The 15,017-nt window shown below is 41.9% G+C and overlaps 1 protein-coding gene across 3 annotated transcripts in view; it reads left to right on the top strand.

Annotated features, from left to right (window-relative positions):
- Positions 1-15,017, top strand: part of DDR2 (discoidin domain receptor tyrosine kinase 2) — a 268,529-nt gene that overhangs the window by 17,673 nt on the left and 235,839 nt on the right. The window contains exon 1 of one of the 3 annotated variants that reach the window (XM_088459058.1): positions 504-943. The exons of the other annotated variants lie outside the window; for them this stretch is intronic. The gene's annotated coding sequence lies outside the window, so the exon portion shown is untranslated. Of the gene's footprint in view, positions 1-503; positions 944-15,017 lie in introns of those variants that run through there. 3 annotated transcript variants of the gene reach the window in all.

The raw sequence follows: 15,017 nt of genomic DNA, 5'->3' as shown, positions 1-15,017 counted from the left end.
TATGCCATTGAGAGGGTCACTCTCTTTACGATTGCAAAAGCAGTTCATATAGCTTTCTTTTTGGATTGTGAAAAAGTCTGCCAACCTCAGAAAATCTTATCTTTTGGGAGCTTGACTCCTATATAAGATAACCTACACATGCTCAAGTGCGCCCGAGCAATGAATATGCATTAACCTTCGGATGCCCAAAATATTTTCTTGTGTACTTAAGCCCGAAATGGGCCCCCAGGTTAAAATGAGTTATTCTGCATTTAAAATGTATAGTGAGACAGTCTCATATCTACTATATTCAATAATACGCAACATCAGTAATCTAATTAAAACAATTTTATGACAATGAAATACAATTCATACATTGCACAGACAATTAAATGAAAATTTACTTGTAATAGTTTGTAAGTGAGTGTGGTTGACAATGCACTAAATTCACTCATTGCAGTCCTTACAGAAAAAGAAGTCTCATTCCTCACATCTGTCGGAATATTTTCTGTCGTTCTCCCTCGGGCGCAATTTACAACGTCCTCATTTCACATCTTGTCTGTGTTGAAATACTTTACTGAATTCTTCGACATTGATGACAGTTTTTATAGCAAGCTGAATACTTTTCTGGACTCCTGTGAATCCTCTCTCTACACGTCGCTGCACCAGAGGACGTATCAGTTGAAGACCCAGTTCTTTCAGGAATAATCGTCTTGAGCATGTTCTCTTCTGTTGATAATTGAGATTCTTGATGCAATATAAAATATAAGCATTTATTGCTGGAATGTCAATGCAATTCATGAAAATCACGAAAGGCCATCTTCTAGTGCTTCGGTTGCATGTGGTGCAGGCTGCAAAACAAAGGAAGTAACCCCTCCTTTTACATGCTGCGCTAACTGAAAAACCTGGAGAAAGAAATAATATTCGCACCGATGCAAGCCATGACACAGCATCCCAAAACGGGGTAAGATTTGACCCAACTACACAAATTCATTTTTACAATTAATTGGGTTATTATTTTTTAGATCTAAATTCATAATAGCATTACTAATTGACTAAAAGTTAAATACAAAAATTATCACTGGTTATCTATAAATATTATTCAGTATGCATATAAAATCTATTTTTGTGGTATCCAAAGGTTAACTAACTGGTTAATATTTTTTCCAAAAAACGCTCAGAAATTGTCATTGTTTTATGATTGAAATAAGTAAAAAACAACTTCTATATTTTTTATATATGTATATATATATATATATATATATACGATTTTATATAAAGTAAAATGTTAAATAAATTATGTGAAATGCATGTCAACATTTCCATGACTGACCGCCGCTACTAGGTATTCATGCAGACTGGGGGCAGCGCTAGCTTCACTGACCTGGTGGTTGCTCTTTTTTGCAGCCGCTGGGTCTATACAATGAGGCAGCGCTGAATTGACTGGTGGCTGCTCCTCTCTTCAGCCGCCAAGCGCGCGGGGGGTGGTGCCGCTGGGCTGCATACACTGGGAGTCGGGCGTCCATGGTGCAGGGTGCCAGGATGTCCCCCTGAGATTGACGGCTCCTGGAAGATTACCTTACTGTTTCTTACTGGTCGCATCAGTTGCAAGCATGTCAGGAAAAGCCCAGTCTGGAGTGGTCGCATCTGGGGTCTGAACCCAGAATAAGAGATAGTGTTAGCGATCACTTTATATCTCACCCTATGCCAGGATGGGCTGCTATTAGAGTCAGTGTCCTGGTGGGAGCCTCTTCGTGAATGGCCTCGAAAAGAAACAATACAAATTGCTGTGATATTGGATGTTAGTTTTCAGGGCCAGACCACAAACATTAATTAATAAGATACTAATTATAGTTAATATGACTTGTTGGTTTTAAGGAGATGAGCAAAGAGATGTTAATACAGAAACATATTAGATGTAAATTAAAAATGAATAAATAAATAAATAACAATGAGGCCAGATCAGTGCACAACTGGGTTAATGGTGATAGTCAGTCAATAGATAAAGAAAATGCATTGGGATACCTGACATGCATGACTAGTATAAAATCATGTAGAAATACTGTATATGTGTATACAATGCTTCTGTCTTTGTTGTATCTATTGTCCACTGTAATATATGCCATTGCTATCCAAACATATAATTTATATACAAAACAGTAAGTTTATGTTGGACTGAATAGACAGTTTGCAAACGCTCATGTAGGTAATGGTGTTAGTGACAGGCAAATATAAGATGGTTACCTGTTTCATCCAAAATTTTGCACCAGGGGTTGCAGTGCCCCTCACAAATACCGAGCACCAGATTTGCATATTTCTTGTAGACATGTGATATTTCAATATTTGTGAGAGATCTTTCCTGGAGAGTTACCTGGCTGTTACTATTAATCCTACTGCAAGCATCATACAGACCCTCCTTGTTTCTGAAGAAAAAAATCATACAAAGAAAGACTGTTTCAAAATTCTCCCTCTGCTATATTATTAACTCAGTCTTTTCACAGCAATACTGTAATTCACCAAAACCATTCACATTATATCCAATATTGCTGGTGCAGCATACAAAACCGTTCTAGATATTGTGCATTCTTGAGCAAAAATTGGGATAAAAGACACCATGGGCATAACATTTTCCACTTTAAAATCCTTTGCTAATTGTATTCCTATGATTAAAATATACAGGCAGGCCTCCACACTACTATCATTTCTAAATGGTTGTTTAAAAATAACAAAATACTGAAGCTTGAACTACTGTAGAACAGGAAATCTGAGAAACAGTTTAGACTAGGGTATTGTAGTGCATGGTTTTACGGACACCACATTATATAAATAATATGTTAATTGAGGTTATTATACACAGTATAAAGTATGAGGCAGAAGTTAGCTTCTTATTCCTGCTGTAGCTTATTATTCACTCCCTATTCATGCTCCAGCTTCTTAAGACCATGTTCTATTAAAACAATTAAATCAAGCTGGAGCACTAAGTTAACATTGTATAAAGAAAAAACATCTCCTTTACCCAAATTTCAATTGTATTTTGCCTGACCCAACAAGTTTTAAAATAAAATAGGATGGTAAAGTGGGCACAATGTTACGGTTTCCTAGGCCACACTGTGTAAACCCCCTAGGACTCAAGCTAAAGAGGAGACCCACCAATAACAACCACCCGTTGTTACCTTAGAACTGATGACGTTCACCGATACTTAGGTGGCGGCCTGGACTTAAACGCTGAGTAGTATTGGTTTACAGAGATACCTAGGAAGACCAGAGTTTCATGTGAGAGAGTAGGTGCTTGATGGGAAATAGTGTGACTAATACAGCCGGAGATTTGGTCGCAACTGGTATGTTCATGGTGTGGCAAAAGAGACAGTCGTGCGGCTTTGAGAGCCTGTGGTGTGGCTTTGAGAGCCTATGGCATGGCTTGTGGGCCAGTGGTGTGGCTTGAGAACAAGTGGAGCTGCTTGGTGAGCAGGTGATGTGGTTTTGAGAGCCGGTGCGGCTTGAGAGCCGGTGGTGCAGCTTGAGAGCTGGTGGTGTGACTTGAGAGCCGGTGGTGTGGCTTGAGAGCCAATAATGCGGCCTTGTGAGCAGGTGATGCGGCTTGCGAGCCGGTGGTGTGGCTTGATAGCCAATGATGTGGACTTATGAGCATGTGAAGCATCTTGAGAGCCGATGCGGCTTGCGAGCCGGTGGTGCAGCTTGAGAGCCGATTATGCAGCCTTGTGAGCAGGTGATGCTGCTTGAGAGCCGGTGGTGCTTCTTGAGAGTCAGTGGTGCGGCTTGAGAGCCAGTGGTGTGGCTTGAGAGCCAGTGGTGCGGCCTTGTGAGCACATGATGCGGCTTTGAGAGTCGGTGGTGTGGCTTGAGAGCCGGTGGTGCCGCCTCAGAGCCGGTGATGTGGCTAGAGAGGCGATGCAGCTTGCTAGCTGGTGGTGTGGCTGGAAAGCCGAGAATGTGGATTGGTGAGCCGGAGCAGCGTGGAAGCTAGTAAATGAGAGTCCTCTTGCAAGAAGGAACAATAACAAACACAGTGCCTGATTCAGCAGTGCGCCAGACCCATTCTGCACATGTCACTGCACTGTCAGTGATTGACAGTCTGCTGCCGTTTTCCTGGCTCAAGCAATTGGGCATGAAATAGGGTGGCAAAGTGGGAACATGTACTAATTTTATTGATTTCAATAAGTAGCTGTAGTTTTTTTAAGAGTTAAATAGCATTGGGCCACAAATTTGACACTTGCAACCAACAGAGGGTGGTCACTAACATATGACCCACTTGCAATTTGCTTGGCCCAACAAGGTTTTGGGTATGAAATTGGCTGGCAAAGTGGGCACCGGCAACATATTTTATCATTTTGAATATGTAGCTGTAGTTTTGCAAGGGTTGGATTAGTCTTGGGCCACAGATTTGACATTTGGAACCAACTGAGGGTGGTCACTTACATATGATCCTGGATTTTGCCTTACCCATCAAGGTTTTGGACATGAAATTGGGTGGCAAAGTGGTCACAGGTAATTTTTTTATTGATTTGAATGAGCAGCTGTAGCTTTTCAAGGATTAAATAGCTTTGTGCCACAAATGTGACACTTGGAACCAACAGAGGGTGGTAACTTACATATGGCCCACTTGCATTTTGACTGTCTCAACTAGGTTTTTGGCATGAAATAGGCTGGCAAAGAGGTCATAAGTACCTTTTTTTCCAAATGATTTTGAATAAGTAGCTGTAGTTTTGTAAGGGTTAATTAATCTTAGGCCACTAATTTGACACTTGTATGTGTGTGCCATTATATATATATATACAGTATATATATATATATATATATATATATATATATATATATATATATATATACAGTACCAGTCAAAAGTTTGGACACACCTTCTCATTCAATGGTTTTTGTTAATTTTAATTATTTTCAACATAGTAGTTTAATAATGAAGACATCAAAACTATGAAAGAACACTTATGGAATTATGTTGTAAACAAAAAAGTGTTAAACAAATCAAAATATGTTTTATATTTAAGATTCCTCAAAGTAGCCCCCTTTGATGACAGCTTTGCACACTCTTGGCATTCTCTCAATCAGCTTCACGAGGTAGTCTCCTGGAATGGTTTTGAATTAACAGGTGTGCCTTGTCAAGAATAAATCTGTGGAATGACTTGCCTTCTTAATGTGTTTGAGACCATCAGTTGTGTTGTGCGGAGGTAGGGTTAGTACATAGTGGATACTACTATTTGACAACTGTTGTAATCCATTTTATGGCACCAACCACTCAACTCAGTAAAGAGAAACGACAGTCAAAATTACTTTAAGACATGAAGGTCAGTCGATACGGACAATTTCAAGAACTTTGAATGTATTCTCAAGTGCAGTTGCAAAAACCATTAAACGCTATGATGAAACTGGCTCTCATGAGGACCGCCCCAGGAAACAAAGACCAAGAGTTACCTCTGCTGCAGAGGATAAGTTCATTAGAGTTACCAGCCTCAGAAACCGCTGTTTAACAGCACCTCAGATTAGAGACCACATAAAGTCTTCACAGAGTTCAAGTAGCAGACAAATCTCAACATCAACTGTTCAGAGGAGGCTGCGTGAATCAGGTCTTCATGGTTGTATTGCTGCGAAGAAGCCACTACTGAGGATGAACAAGAAGAAGAAGAGAATTGTTTGGGCCAAGAAACACAAGGAATGGACATTAGACCAGTGGAAATCTGTACTTTGGTCTGATGAGTCCAAATTTGAGAATTTTGGTTCCAACCGCCATGTCTTTGTGAGATGCAGAGAAGGTGAGCGGATGGTTTCTGCATGTGTGGTTCCCACTGTGAAGCATGGAGGAGGAGGTGTGATGGTGTGGGGGTGCTTTGCTGGTGATACTGTTGGTGATTTATTCAAAATTCAAGGCACACTTGACCAGCATGGCTACCACAGCATTCTGCACGCCATGCCATCCCATCTGGTTTGCGCTTACTGAGACCCTCATTTGTTTTGCAACAAGACAATGACCCCAAGGGCTACTTGAACAAGAAGGAAAGTGATGGAGTGCTGCGTCAGATGACCTGGCCTCCACAATCACCCGACCTAAACCCAATTGAGCTGGTGTGGGATGAGTTGGACCGCAGAGTGAAGGAAAAGCAGCCAACAAGTGCTCAGCACCTCTGGGAACTCATTCAAGACTATTGGAAAACCATTCCAGGAGACTACCTCATGAAGGTGATTGAGAGAATGCCAAGAGTGTGCAAAGCTGTCATCAATGCAAAAGGGGGCTACTTTGAGGAATCTAAAATATAAAACATATTTTGATTTGTTTAACACTTTTTTGTTTACAACATAATTCCATGTGTTCTTTCATAGTTTTGATGTCTTCAGTATTAATCTACTATGTTGAAAATAATTTAAATGCACAAAAGCCATTGAATGAGAAGGTGTGTCCAAACTTTTGACTGGTACTATATATATATATAGTATATATATGTGTGTATGTATGTGTACAATAGTATCTATGTAAGTGTGTATGTGTGTTACTATGTGCATATGTGTGGCTATGTGTACAACAGTATGTATGTATATGTGTATGTGTGACTACTGTATATATATATGATTATGTGTGGCTATGTGTTCAACACTATGGGCACGATTCAATCCAGCGCGATGTAAATTGCGCCGGGCGATAGCTCCCGGAGCTATTCAATTCATCGCGATGTTAGGTCGGGGAAGGCTCGTTATTGCGCCTTAAACAGGGTGTTTAGGCGCGATAACGGGCATTCCCCGACCTAACTTCCCGGCGCGAGGCTGTTTTCCCGGCGCTAAGGGCAGAAAACAGCCTCGCGACGGGACTTTTGTCGAATTTCTTCTCTCATCCCCGGAGGGATGAGAGAAGAAATAATTAGTCGGACTTGTCAGCGTGGTGTATTGAATAGCTCCGGGAGCTCACTCCCGGGGCTATTTACATCGCGCTGAATAGAATCGTGCCCTATGTATTAAGGGCCATGTTCAATTTGAGACGAAAAGTCAGAGGTCGGACTTTTCACCATCATCGCCGTTTTTTCAAGGATAAAGTATCGGGCGCGTGTCCGCTTATCCCCATATTCAATTAGGATCCGGCGAAAAAGGGACCCAACGGAAAGGTAAGTATCGAAAAGTCCTGTCAGTTTTTGGAGAAATCATGCTGTAAGCCCCTAAAAGATGTCCTGACATGGGGATCTCTATGGGTAACCCCAATTTGGCCTGCTGAAGGTAGTCGGGGTTTTTAAATAGCGGCGGCAGATGCATAAATGCGGCTTTAGTGGTGAAGAATAGCACTTAGGGTTTTTTTTTACATACCTAGTCCCATCAAATTTGGGGTACATGAAAATGAGTGCAAGCATATTTTTAAGTCCCTAAAGTAATTTCTTAAAATTCTCCAAAAATCCACCTGCCGCTACCACCTGCATTCTAGAAAACACCTGCCGCATACTTGGGGAGCCCCCCTGAGTCAATTTAGCTAGTTTTAAAGTTTGTCCCCCAATATTTTTTTTTCGCCCCCAAAAAGAAAGTATCTTTTTTTGGGGTGTACTAAGACTTTTTGTAAACATTTTTTGACGCACATTACATTGAGGGGACATTCCAAAGACTGCAGGCTATTTTTTTTATTCAGCACCCCTAAACCCCACTTTTTTCGCCACCTAAACAGTGGTGAAAATGTATCCCCTTTTTTTACAAAGACTTTTCGCACCTGCGAAAAGTCTTTGTAATTGAATATGGGGATATGTGAAACAGACGAAAATGACGCCATCGGTGATAAATTATCGCCGATAACTTGTTTTCGCAGGCTAATTGAATATGGCCCTAACTGTATATGTGTGTGACAATGAATTTATGCATACCCCTAACCTTCACAATTTGGTGGGACAGTCCTGTGGGCTGGAGAAAAGGTAGGAGAGCAGCCCAGCATCTTGGGAAGTGAAGTGTACGTCCCCTGTGTGAAATGTAATGGCGATGTGATGTGTGGCCCTGCCCCCTTTTTGTGTGTGTGCCCAAGGCAAGCACACGAGGACTTGATGACTGTAACCAAATGTTGCCCTCTAGGACCTTCCCAATCTTAAATACCGCAGGCCCCCAAAGCCTTAATCCACCTCAGCCTCTGGAGTTTCCAGACATACACACAATCTTATCTAAGTGACGAGAACCTTTTTGTAGGATCACTGGTTTATATGGGTCTTGCAAATTTTACTAATTTGTACTCTTTATTTAAAGTCAGTAATAAATTACACTTTTTTTTTAAAACATATGACATGTTTTTGTAAATATTACTGTACCTCATATGAAAAATAGTGAAATCTTAAAAAAGATGAAAACAAACATAGAAAAGTTGCCATAAACACACAAAGAAAAGTAAGATGTAGAAAATATAGTATGCGCCAGATCCTGGGAAATGAGCCTGTATTTTTCCGATGACTTCTGTTTAAAAGAGTAGATGACTAAAGAGTAACATTTTCCACATCCGTATGTTTCAAAATGACCAGTCCTGCTTATGCAGCACTTCCCTGCCCTGTTGTTTTTCCTGCATCAGTTTATGGTTTTTTAGAATACCATTTATTTCCCAAATACTGTACTTCATGTTATGAACAATTACTGTAACCTTTCAATAGTAGTACCTTTTTATACACACAAACAGACCTGATTTCCTTGGACAGCCCATAGTTTTGGAAGCCTGGATAGGGGTTCTTACCTAATGTGTCCAATTTTTCTTATTGGGAATTTTGGTAGATTATATGTCTTTGAACTAACCAGTCTTTGGGACTTTTTTTTATTAAGACAAATATGTTGGAGAGAAGGGCGTTGTCTCCTATCTCCTTATAGTGAAGCCAGCCAGGCACCTTTACCAAGATGGCTTCTGGGTGTATTGCTGCGTATGCGCTGTCATGCCATATTTTCTGTGTTGAGTGCTGCAGTGCCGCATGTACATGCGGCACTTAGCTCCTTCAGGGTGTTATTACCTATTACCGCTATTACTGCTGATATCACCACCACAGCTGTGTATGTTACTGCTGCTACAGCTGTTACCACTATTCCTCAATAAACCTGCAAGCCTGATTAAGGATCACTGTGTGGCATAAACTCTATTTACAATTATGCTGATGCCTACTGTGAACCTCCTTGGTTCTTTACCAATAGGACATATCAACTGGTTATAGGCCCAGGCACCACAGTACCCTGCCTATACACGGAACGATGTGTGCCAAATCGTGAAAGATTGGTCGTGATCTGCATGTTGAAGAGATCACAGACCACGACCTACGACCAGCGTGAAAACGCATCAGCATCATTATAGTGCCTAGACACACCACTTTTTAAACAATATGTCATTCCGATCTGTCGAAAATGGCTATATCATTTAAAAAATTGCATCATGTGTACACAACTTAAGTGATCAACAAAGATAGGAAGAGCTAAACTGTTGCAGTTCCAGGAATGCACCACGGAACCAGTTGAAACAAATACTGAGAGTCCTGCATTACAGACAAGAAATGCTAAGCCCAAAAGGCCTAAGTACATATGTTTCATGTGTCACAAAGTGGGTCACGGAGCTTCTGAATGCAAACTGAAAGATGCAAATGCAGTGCAGCAAAAGAGGCATGACAAGAAAATTGAGTCAGCCTTGAGTATCACAGATAGTTGCAAGAAAGATTGCTGGTACATGGATCCAGGAGCCACAAGGCATTTCAGTTGCAATCAAGATTTACATCGCTAAGCACATGCACCCTATACAAGTGAAGAAAAATTCCTTACAGCCACAAAACGCGGGACAATCACATTATGCCTAAGAATAAGACATGAAACCATAGTCCCAGACATTCACAATGTATTATTCGTATCAGATATGGGTGTGAGGGCTGGGTATTCTGGATTGTCCAGAGGAGAGCTGGATACCAGCTCACTGGTGGTATGGGAGGCTTAGAATATAGTACACAGAAGGATAGTATATACTCAGAAGACCCAGCCTATGACTGAACTTGGAGTTTTTAATGAGGCCGGAATTGAGCTGGACTTGGAACATAGACTGGAGCCGGATTGGGAACAGACTAGAATTCAATCAGTTTGAGACCGATAGTGACAGGTATCATCTGGAACCGGTGATAACAGATATCGGCTGGAACTGATGGTAGTAGATATCAGCTGGAAATGATAGTAACAGGTATTGACTAGAACCGATGGTAACAGGTATTGGCTGGAACCAGTGGTAATAGATATCAGCTGGAACCAATGGTAACAGGTATTAAGTGGAACTAATGGTAATGGATATCAGCTGGAACCAATGGTAACAGGTATTAGTTAGAACCGATGGACATGGATATCAGCTGGGACTGATGGTAATGGATATCAGCTGGAACTGATGGTAACAGGTATCGGCTAAGACCAATGGTAATGTATCGGCTAGAACCAATGGTAACAGGTATTGGCTGAGACAGCAGCAGGATCCACTGGGGATCTACTAGCGTTGAAGTTCAGACACTGAATGCTGTCAGTGCAGGATACTTATTCCCTGGGTCTCACAGGAGAAGGTCTGGGAGCAGCACTCAGAGTGGCGGAGGAAAGTCAGATGACTGAATTCAACATGGCTGTGCCCATGCTGAGTTTAGGAGGGAACTCTGGCATGCAGCCTGAGTACTAGCATGCTGTGGAAGTGTAAAGGGAACAGCATGCACAGAGAGCAATTGTATCTTCAAACTCTGCAGTTCAAGACCAGCACTACCATTGGGACTACACCCACAGTTCCAATGAGGAATCTGCAGAGTTCACAAACAAAAGTAGATTCGGGTGAGTAATCAGCTTGGAAGAAATAGCACAGTCTAAATGCACACACTGGAAGTGTTGCAGCCTGCATGTTTGAGCAGATCTCTTCGGCAATTAGAATAGCAAGATCCACAGATCAAGTGACAGGGGTAAGTCATAAGACAAACAAATTAATCCTGACAATGAGAACAAACCTCATTGTCATAAGTATCCTAGAAAAGAAAGGATTCAAGGTCAAGTTTGCATGTTGTGCAAAATGAAAGAGGGACTGTGATAGTAATAGTAACCCAATGCCAGCAACTGTACGTCCTCAACACAGAGGAGTGTTGTGCGATGACAGTCTCTAATTCAAGCCAATCTATGGAGCTGTGGCACATGTGGCTAGGCCACCTGGAGTATGATAATGTCCAGAAACTCCTTGATGTAATGGTGATAGAAATAACTGTGAGTGACACAGAGAGAATGGCATGTGAAAGTTGTATAATGTGTAGGCAAGCCCTCTGTGCCTTCCCAAGGCAGGGCCAGATTAACAATGGGGTGGATGGAGCTACAGCTCCAGGCCCCCAGCTACAAATAGGCCCTTCATCATGACAACATAATGATGGCCAGCCACCAGCTGGCCATGAATCATAAATATTAAAATTGTATTTCTATTTTCCTCACAATGTTTATACTTTTACACATTAGGGAGATATTGGTATTGATAGTGTAAACGCCCACATGGCACTGGCCACACCCACACAGCACTGGTGACACCTCCCCCACCTGTCATAATAGGCCCTTGAGCATATTCAGCCCCAGGCCCATTTAGCCTTTAATGTGGCCCTGTCCCAAGGTCAGCAACCACAGCTGAGACACCCCTAGCATAGAAGCATACAGACATGTGTGGCACGATGGAAGTTAAATCAATGAGTGGATACCAATATTTCCTAACATTTAGCAATGATTTCACAAGAATAACATGTTTACTTCATCAAAGCAAATAGTTAAGCAATAAGTAAGATTGCAGATTATAAGGGATCAGTGGAAACTCAAACTGGTCAGAAGCTGATAGCCTTGAGATCTGGCAATGATGGAGAATGCAAAAAGAGATGTAGCATCCTTCCTAAAGATGTATGGTATTGAACACCAACTAACCATTGCATACATGCTACAGCAAAATGGTGTCAGTGAGCATACCAACTACACAATTGACACAGATCTAGACAAATGTTTTTGGACAGAAGCAGTATCTATATACCTAAATAATTTTGCCTTTCACAGCAACTGTGGGTGCACAACACCATGGTCTGGAAGTAAGCCAAGCATCAATCATCTCAGAATATTTGGATGCAAATCATATACTCGCATACCTTCCATACCTGGAATGTATTTCACTTGGATACTGCCGATGGAGTAAAGGAAACAGATACAGTCTATGGGACATTAAAAATAAAATCTTATAAAGTCAAAAGATGTTGTATTCCATGAAACAGCGGCACCAAAAATAAAGCTAGAACAAGAATTGAAAAACAAGTTTGTTACCTTGGAAATCAGTAATAGATAAACAAATGGAATAAATGAATGACAACAATACATGGACTACTGTTAACAGGCCGAGACACCGCAAGATAGTTAAAAACAAGTTGGTCTTCTGTAAAATGTTGAATGCAGATAGAACCATTGCCCATTATAAAGCCTGTCTTGTCACAAAAGAATATACACAGAAATCCAGGTTTGACTATGGTAAACTCTTCTAGCCTGTGGCAAGGTACATTATGTTTAGTCATTGCTATATCTGCCATGCATGATGTGTTACTACTGTATACAAATTAGACTTTGATTCAGTTTTCTTCAATGGAGAATTGATGAAAGGGATTTACATCTGAAAATATGTTTCAAGAGGCAGAAGCTTGTCTGTTGAAGAAAGCTTTGTACAGTTTAAAGCAGAGTGGTCATTGTTGGTACATTAAGCTATACGCTGTACTATTAGAGAATGATTTTGTATGTTCAAAGACTGATTCAGCAGCGGCTGTGCCATACCATCCAACTAAATGCAAATGCAGCAGAAGGTGTCTGTAGGAAATAGAGATCTCCTACATACATCTGTGACCTGAGTGCAGAGTTCGTAGGCACTGCCTCAGATGACCATTGTCGCGATGGTTGCTACTTTGGCCAGGCTGCATAAGCTGAGACTTACTCAGCCTGGCTGAATGAACCAGGAATGACCATACATATCTGTGCTAGCAGGTGCAGCTTTCAGCTGGGCAAGTAGATAGCCACCCAGTGTAGTCCTATCCACCACTGAGGTGGGATACATGACACTTACAGAGACAGCAAAGGAAGCTCTATACTTAAAAGAGACTTTGGGGTAAATTACTAAAGGTCGATTTTAATTGAATTTAATTGACTAAAAATCAATCTAAATTGATCAACACCGATGTTGTGTTTCAGTTGATAAATCACACATTTATTAATAAAAAAAATTTAATATCAGTTTTTAAGTGTTAGTAAATGTGTGATTTAGCCCCAGAAACAAAACATCAATGTTGATTGATTTAGATACAGTTTTTATCGATTAAAATTGACCTTTAGAAAATGTACCCCTTTGTGTGAGTTGAATCTTCTAAGTCAGGATGAGTCTATCAATGTGGAGTATGACATCAAAGGTGCAATTGACTTGTCCTACGGCTAGGGGTGTAGAGAGGGGGGAGCGGGTATTGATTACCTGACCCCGAGCTTGCTGGAGGTGCCTGGGTCCAGCGCTGTCCCCCCTCCCTCTTCCATCAAAGCAGCCCAGCACACGCTGCTGTGTGCTGGGCTGCACTGGGAGACTGCTCGCGGCTGCTAAGTAGCAGCCACAGCAGTCTCCTATGCCTGTGGGGAGAGCGATCACACTGATCGTGCCTCCCACTGGCTATGAGGGGCTCACAGCACCCGCCCCCTAAGCACGCAGCGCCACTGCAAACATTGTTTTTTCCCCCTAAGGGGGCGTGGCCACACCTTTCGCAATTAGGCCATGCCCCCTTCTTCCCTCGGGCCTGGCGCAGCTGTCGGCACCCCTGCCTACGGCACCATGGACTGCACAAGCACATAGCTTTTAGACACCACTTCATTTGTGAGATAGTGGAGAAGTCTATTAGTGTAACCTTTGTGGCAAGTGAAGATAATCCTGCTGATATGTTAACATGTTCTTAAGTAAATGTGGAATATACTTGACATTTTGATATGTTTCATTGCTTTTTTTATTTAATGCATAACCATTGGCACCAGAATTGGGGAGTCAGGAGCAAAGAGGAGATCACCCCCAACATTTGAGAGAGGAGCCAGACAATGCAGGACAGAGACAGATTACCTAGGGGGCCCAGTGCCTGCCTACCGCCATTATACAATGCCTCAGCTTGACCAGGCTGATGATGTCTCAATGGTTAATGGGGCCCAGCAGCTACATGTAAGGATTGAGCATTGGGCACATTGAGTGCACTAACAAGTGCAGTGCATTGCTTTGAGCTGAGTAAGTTCCATTAACCTTAGCACAAAAGGTCAGAGAGGTATGTGCTGATCTCTGATTGGTGGAGCCCATCAATATGTTTTTCTGAACCATGGAGGAGATCAACAGCAGCCTCATGGTAGGGATTCATCAGATCAAAGCAAGGCAGTGTACCATCATTCCCAACACCAAGTTCAAACTTGGCAACAAGTTAAGAACAACATACAAGATGCTCTGCAGAACTTCAGATTGCGGTTCAAAGCCACTCATGATAAAACATCTCATTGCTTAAAACCATTGTCCCCAGGGCAGCTTAAGACCATTGTCCCCAGGGCAGACTGTCCGCATCCAGACCCCTGTCAGGTTTGACAGAATCGGGAGTGTGCAGGGATTTTCCAACAGGCTCAAAAGCTACAATATGTAGACAAAAGTGATTTGACAGCAAATAGATCAACAAGATTTTATTGACGTCAATACTTTGTAGGTCCACCACAGGCAGTGATTACTGCAGACACCCTTCTTGGCAAACTGTCCACATGCTGCTGGACAACAGCAGGCGGTATGTATTGCCATTCCGCCATAAGCACAGGGATCCACTCACACTGAAAAAGGTTGAGTCAGCCTAGAATGCACCGTTACTCCCATTTGTCCCAGAGGTTCTCAGTGGTGTTAAGAGCTGGACTCTTTGCTGGTCAGTCCATCCGGGTTACCAAATTTTCTGTATACCAGTCCAGCGTTGCCCTAGAAACAAGACAGGTGGTATTGTCGTCCTGATAAAAACATTTGTTATTTCCATAGA

Source organism: Taudactylus pleione, unplaced genomic scaffold (genome assembly GCF_031769625.1).
Source record: "Taudactylus pleione unplaced genomic scaffold, aTauple2 ptg000889l, whole genome shotgun sequence".
In the NCBI taxonomy this organism is placed as follows: domain Eukaryota; kingdom Metazoa; phylum Chordata; class Amphibia; order Anura; family Myobatrachidae; genus Taudactylus; species Taudactylus pleione.
This window is presented reverse-complemented; position numbering and strand designations above follow the sequence as displayed.